A 7843-nucleotide genomic window follows, 5' to 3' on the forward strand; every position below is an offset into this window, starting at 1 on the left:
CAAATATTTTCCCGGAACAAGAAAAGTCCCAAGACATAAAAAATTTAAAGTTCAGTTCTAAATTTTTCCTTAGAAGATAGGAATAGTTAAACTTTGATTGTGATTATTTTCTATGAAGATAAAAAGTTTCACTTTAATTCTGAATTTTCTTAAATTCAGTTCCGACCTTTCTCAAAGAGATGAAAAAATTTAAAGTTCTGTTCAATATATTTTCTCGGAAGAAGAAAAGTTCAACTTCGATTCTGAATTTTCTCATTGAAAATGAAATAAGTTTTTGATCAATTCTATTTCTCCAAAATAATATAAAAATTTTTCACTTCAGTTCAGATTTTTCTCAAAGAGATGAAAAACTTAAAATACTATTCCAAATTTTTCATAGAAGATAGAAAAGTTCAAGTTCTATTCTGAATTTTACCAACAAACACAATTAAATTCTAATTTCTCCAGAGAAAATAAAAAGCTTCCACTTCAGTTTTAAGTTCACCAAGACATAAAAAAATTTAAAGTTCTGTTCTAAATTTTTCTGTAGAAGATAGGAAAAGTTATACTATGATAGTGATTATTTTCCATGAAGATAAAAAGTTTCACTTTAATTCTGAATTTTCTTAAATTCAGTTCCGACTTTTCACATAGAGAAGAAAAAAATTTAAAGTTATGTTACAAATTTTTCATAGAATATTGGAAAAGCTATACTTTGATCGTGAATATTCAAGTTCTCTTCTGAATTTTATCAAAGAACACAATTCAATTCTAATTTCTCCAGAGAAAATAAAAAGCTGCCACTTCAGTTTTAAGTTCGCCATGACATAAAAAATTTAAAGTTCAGTTCTAAATTTCTATATAGAAGATAGGAAAAGTTATACTATGATTGTGATTATTTTCATGGAAGATTAAAAGTTTCACTTCAATTTTAAATTTTCTCAAAGAAGTGAAGAAAAGTTCAACTTCGATTCTGAATTTTCTCAATGAAAATGAAATAAGTTATTGATCATTTCTATTTTCCCAAAATAAATATAAAAATTTTCAAATTCAGTTCAGATTTTTCTCAAACAGATGAAAAAATTTAAAATACTGTTCCAAATTTTTCATAGAAGATAGAAAAGTTCATGTTCTCTTCTGAATTTTATCAAAGAACATAATTCATTTCTAATTTCTCCAGAGAAAATAAAAAGTTTCCATATCACTTTTAAGTTTTCAATTTCCAATTTTTCCAATATAGGTGACGGTGAGGAGTGGGGAGGAGAGGTAGAGGGAGGGTGGGGGGCCCTTTGGGAGCCTGGGGGAGCTTTAGGTGCCGGTGGAGGGCCTTTGGGGGTCCTGGGGGCCGGTTGAGAGCCTGGGGGACATTTGGAGACCGGGTGAAGGCCTTTGGGACCCCGGTGGTCTTTGGGGAGCTCGCTGGGCCTTGGGGGGGCCGGGGGGGGGCCTTTGGGGGTCGGGGGGGCCGGTGGGAGCCCTGGGAACCTTTGGGGACCGGGGGGTTCCTTCTGGATTGGGGTATGGGGATTGGAACCCTTTGGATCGGGGTAGGGCGATCGGGGCCCTTTGGGGTTGGGTAGAGGACCTCACGACACTGTTCAAATAGAACTTGTTTACTATAACGACCACACTCAAAACCTCTTCTAAAATCATCTTTTAAATCATCTTTTAAATCAACGTCTCTAACGGTTTCGCCGAAATAATTCCATAACCTATCTAAAACCGTTTCGCCGAAATAATCCCCAAACGTAATTTCAGCGTGTTCCTTTTGTTTGGCATCTCTGCGCTAACGCATTTCAAATTTCTAGGAAACCCTTTCCTACGTTAATCTCTTCATCTCATAAATTTTCCTAGCTAAACTATTAGGGTTTCGTTAGAATATCAATTTATGTCTCCGACTTAAAGCTCCGTGAAGCCGTATTTAAAAATAGAATTTCTATCTCTTTAGACTCCCGCATAATTCCAAGATAACAAGTGATGTCAATTATAATTCCTGACACTAAAGATCAATGAAGCCCTATTTAAAAATAGAATATTAATTTTTCTCTCTGACCTAAAGAACGTTTATCCCTCAGACCTAAGATTAAAGAAGCCTAATGTTTCTTAATTCTCCCCTTCGTGAATCAATAATTTCCCCTAGCGATTATGTAAATCAAGTTCACAGGTCAGGCCTAAGGATTAAAGAAACCATAATGTTTCTTAATTCCCTCCTCGTGAATCAATAATTCCCCCTAGCGATTATGTAAATCAATTTCTCAGGTTAAGCTAGCCAAACAGCAATGAAGCCATGTTTGTTTCTTAATTTCCCCTTCGTGAATCAATAATTCCCCCGTCGATTATGTAAATCACCCCTCATGCCATTACACGTGGCCAAACAACAACAACAACAGATCGATTGACCTTGACCACCATTAGAATCGATCGATAATCCTTGAATAAATTATGTCCCGTCAGCATTAAACTAAATTGTAGATGGCAGAAAAACATCAAATAAATCGACCTTGGAAAAAGAGGTCATTGAGCGATTACGTAATCTTTCTCCCTAGGGACTCTATGACCATATTGTTTCATAATTCCCCACGCTCGTGAATCAATAATTCGCCCATCGATTATGTAAATCACCCCTCATGCCATTACACGTGGCCAAACAACAACAACAGATCGATTGACCTTGACCCCCATTAGACTCGATCGATAATCCTTGAATAAATTATGTCCCGTCAGCATTAAACTAAATTGTAGATGGCAGCACGGTGTTCATCCCGGACCTCATGATAGGGTTCTACTGTCAATAATATGATTTGGTAAAAATTTACCCGAATTTGTTTAATGCTAATGAAATAAAATAAAATAAAATAGGATGAATATATAATAGTTTAGATACAAATTTGGGCCATATATTTGCAAATCAAGGGGGGGGGGGTAAAGCCTAGCATATATTAAATACGTAACCTTTCCCCCCCTAAATTCCCCCCAAAAATATGAGAGACGAAACCCGCCAGACTGGTTATTTTCAAGAGACCGCTATTGAGAAATGGAATGCAAAGAGTATTTTTCATTGCATTTACGATATTTAAACTGTTGTTTCTTTGGGTTTAGGGGGGAGGTACCTAGGTTAGATTAGGTTCCGCATTTAATATATGGTATGCTTTACCCCGCCCCCCACCCCCACCCCCCTAATGTACAAATATATAGCCCGAATTTGCATTTAAACTATTATATATTCATCCTATTTTATTTTATTTCATTAGCATTAACCAAACTTGACTTTTTAGAAGTGTCCGTATAATGCACCAGTGCCAAAAATAGTTTAAATATTGTAAACTCAAAGAGAAACCACGCTTTGCGATCCATTTGTTCATTGCAAATACCCGTTTGACGGGTTTATTTTAGTGTTTCTTAATACAGTATATAGCGGTAGCGTTGAGTAGGCCACCTTATAATGCATAAGTACCGAAAAATTGTTAATTTTTTTGTTTCTACACACTCAGATATATTATTCTTTCGGAAAGCAACATAGAACCTTTTCTTTGTGAAACAAATTGTTTGGTTTACAGTAAACATAAAGTGTGCATGCACTTCTGTGTGCTCATAAATTTATGCACTGAAAAATTTACTTCTGCACCAACTACTATGGAAGTTCAGTTGATATATCTGTGGGTGGGGGGGGGGGGTGCACCAGAAGAATCAAAAGGTGCAATTTAGGCCTTCATTGTCTAATATATTTTGACATGTCCTTCATACAAATTTGGAAGGAGGAAAAGGAGATGAATTATTCCATAGCCTCCCTTCCTTTAAAGGATATTTTTAGGCTAAGTCTACGCCACAGAAGCAGTGAAGTGAAAGTTCCCTCCATAAATGATGGGACATCATTTGCGCTTTACTGAAAACAAAATTACTTAGATCTCTCTATTTTTATGTTAACCCTTTTCTGATTTCTAAGTCTGGTAAGATTCTACTTTAGCTACTTTTGGCTATCTTACAAAGGGGTTAAGGTTAGGAGAATGGAACTTTCAGGGGCGGGTCTGCGGGCTGAGGTGTGTCCCGAGAGGGTGTTTTTGGGTGCCTACCTCCACTCCTTCTCCCTCTGGAGGGTCCTGACATTTAATGACCTTTAAAAATCTGTGTGTTATGGGAGTGAAACCTTGCAAAATAGTTTTGAGATTAAGATAGGTTGTGGAACTAAAAACACTTTTCTTGTACTTCATTTAAAGAGAAGATCTATCTTGCAAGGGTTCACTTTTATAACAAAGGGATTTTTGGAGGCCGGTGCCCTCCAGAAGGAGAGGGAGTGGAGGTGGGTACTTCAAGACACCTTCATGGGGCATACTTTGGTCTGCGGATCCGTTCTGATAGTTTCATTTTCCTGATCTAACCCCTCTTCAAGATTTACCCATAGGCCCATACGGCCCGGGTCTAGGGACACACAATGCCAGAGGACACAATAAATTATCACTGAGTGATTTTTTTTTCTTAACAAAAACTGGTAATCTATTGTCAAAGTACACTTTGCCGCCGTGCTGCCTATTCACAGAAAATTGATTTTAAAACGACACGGGAATTCCACGGCCAATTACAATTTGTCAGATATTTCCCAAGCACGGCAGCTGAAGTTTGGTCGATCACCTCTCTTTCTTTACTTTTGGCTCGTCACTTGTGTTCTGTTCAGTGCTTCCCCTGTTTCCAAATTTTGGGGATTTCTCCTAGAATTTTGCGAAAACGGTTGGGCATAGAAGCGTCAAAGCTTTAAATCTCAGCCCTGTGTAATCCCTTTCCAGGATAGCAAAAATTAGCTTGTCTAGAATTTTACCCCCTGTATGGACCATCAAAGATGATAGCCTGCTTTCTTTTATTTTAGATACGGCTTTTATATATATATATATATATATATATATATATATATATATATATATATATATATATATATATATATATATATATATATATATATATATATATAAAAAAAAAATATATATATATATATATATATATATATATATATATATATATATATATATATATATATATATATATATAATATATATATATATATATATTAAAGAAAAAACAATTTTTTCCAACTGAAAGTAAGAAGCAACATTAAAACTTAAAACGAACAGAAATTATTACGTATATGAGGGAGTTCACCCCCTAGTCAATACCTCGCTCTTTACGCTAAAGTTTGAATTTTGTTCGAATCACAAATCCCTGAATCACAAAGGCCGTTTAATTAGAATAGGTAGCTCTTTTGAAAGCACTAAAAAAACTTTAGCGTAAAGAGTGAGGTATTGACTAGGGGGCGAACCCACTCATATACGTAATAATTTCTGTTCGTTTTAAGTTTTAATGTTTCTCCTTACTTTCAGTTGAAAAAACTTGTTTTCTTTTATTTAATTTCTGATCGTTTTTTAAATAATGCAGGGAAATCCGGCGCTCCCTTCATAGAAATTTCCCTTCCCCCAAGAGAAAGTCCTCCATGGACCGATCGTCCCAAGTAAACCCCTCCTCCGAACCCCCCCCCCCCCCACCAGAAAAAAAACCCTCCTGAAAACGTCTGTATACTTCCCAAAAACCAATACTATATGTAAACAACGGGCGAAGTTCATAACTTGCAGCCCTTCCCCCGGGAATTGTGGGAAATTAAGTCATCCTCAAAGACATATTTATTAGATTTTCGACTATGCTGAACAAAATGGCTATCTCAAAATTTTGATGGGGTGACTTCGGGAAAAACGGGAGTGCGGGTGGGGGCCAAGTTGCCCTCAAATTTTTTGGTCACTTAAAAAGGACACTAGAACTTTTAATTTCCGTTCAAATGGGCCCTGTCACGATATTCTAGAACCACTGGGTCGATACGATCACCCCAGGGGAAAAAACAAACAAACAAATAAACACGCACCCGTGATCTTTCTTCTGGCAAAAATACAAAATTCCACATTTTTGCAGATAGAAGCTTGAAACCTCTACAGTAGGGTTTTCTATTATGCTGAATCTGGTGGTTTGATTTTCATTAGGATTCTATGACTTTTAGAGGTTTTTTTTCCCTTTTTTTGAATATAAGGCAATTTTTTTCAGGATCTTAACTTTTGATGGGTAAGATTAAACTTGATGAAATATATATATATATATTTGAAATCAACATAAAAATCTGATTCTTTTTATGTATCTACTCGTACCAAAATTCCGTTTTTTAGAGTTTCGGTTACTATTGATCCGGGTCGATATATATATATATATATATATATATATATATATATATATATATATATATATATATATATATATATATATATATATATATATATATATATATATATATATATATATATATATATATATATATATATATATATATATATATATATATATATATATATATATATATATATACCGAAATCGTTGTATATACCGAAGTCGTGTACCGAAGTATATATATGTATATATGCTGAACTCAACGACCGAAGTCGTTGAGTCTTTATATATATATATATATATATATATATATATATATATATATATATATATATATATATATATATATATATATATATATATATATATATATATATATATATATATATATATATATATATATATATATATATATATATATATATATATATATATATATATATATATATATATATATATATATATATATATATAAAGACTCTACGACTTCGGTTTTTCAACACTATAAGAGAAAAAAAGGTTTCAATGCATTTTGCATCAAGTCAAAAACAAACGACGTTTTGGTCTTAAAAATTAATACATAGTGAATATTAGCCTTGCTTCATTTTATGGTAATTTCTGTTCGTTTTAAATTTAACTTGATTGTTAGTTATATATTCCTGTTTGTTTTTGGTTAAATCTATTTATTGATAGCGGTTTATGCTCATTTTAAGTAGTCATAAATGCCTCATATGGGCCGGCACCTCGTTCGAATCCCAGTACAGGTACTTTTTTTTAAGCTACTGGATATTTGGCAAAGTTTCTTCAAGGTATTTTCTAAGACCTGTTTCTTCAGGGCAGGTGCTTGTTACGCAATAGTCTAGGGGACGTTTTTCCTTTAAGATTTTTTTTCTTCAAGATGTTTCCCCCTAAGTGCCTTCTTCTAGACGCTAGCCAAGCGGGGAATCCCCCGGATGTAAAAAATATTGGTTCTCCTTGAGAGAGGAGAGGTAACCTAGTAAAATATCTAACAAGAATAATATTTTTCGATTTCGAAACATTTTTATTTTCAAAAAATAGGATAGTAACAATCCCACTCCTTTTGCACATCAGACATTTTTCTTCAATACGTTCTTCAAGATATTTTTGTTCAAGACGATCTTCAAGACCTCATTCTAATGTTTACACAAGGAAATTCAAGTGACCTTGTCACTCAATTAAATTGGTACGTTAGAAGTGTTTTTTTTTTTCGGGAGATAATTTCTACTGGAAGGGAGAAATCGAGAAACCGATTACTGGAAATAGGTTTTGGTACGCCGATGCTACTGTTTTACATTTGACGCACACTTGGCTGTTACGTCATAGTTATGTAAATTTAAATGAGGATAATGGTTAGATATAGGTGCTATTGTTTATTTGGTCTATTGCCCACAGGTGCTCAAATTTTTCAAGGAGACAATCCTTGTTTTAACCAGGACTAGGCCTCCCTGATTGCGTGGCACGTATTTGAATCATAGAAACGTGTTTTACTTGGTATTTTCTATAAATTTATTGCAGAAAATAAAATTCAGGTTAACAGGTGATACTTTCCTATGGTAATTAAAGGATAAGGAAACTTAAAGTCCATTGGTACTAATTGTTTGATGTAACCAAGACAAGGACACGGTTTCTTTTTGTAAATGTACTATGATTA

This window comes from Artemia sp. Qi Xiang Cuo, chromosome 7 (assembly GCF_049724085.1).
Source record: "Artemia sp. Qi Xiang Cuo chromosome 7, ASM4972408v1, whole genome shotgun sequence".
Taxonomy (NCBI): Eukaryota; Metazoa; Arthropoda; class Branchiopoda; order Anostraca; family Artemiidae; genus Artemia; species Artemia sp. Qi Xiang Cuo.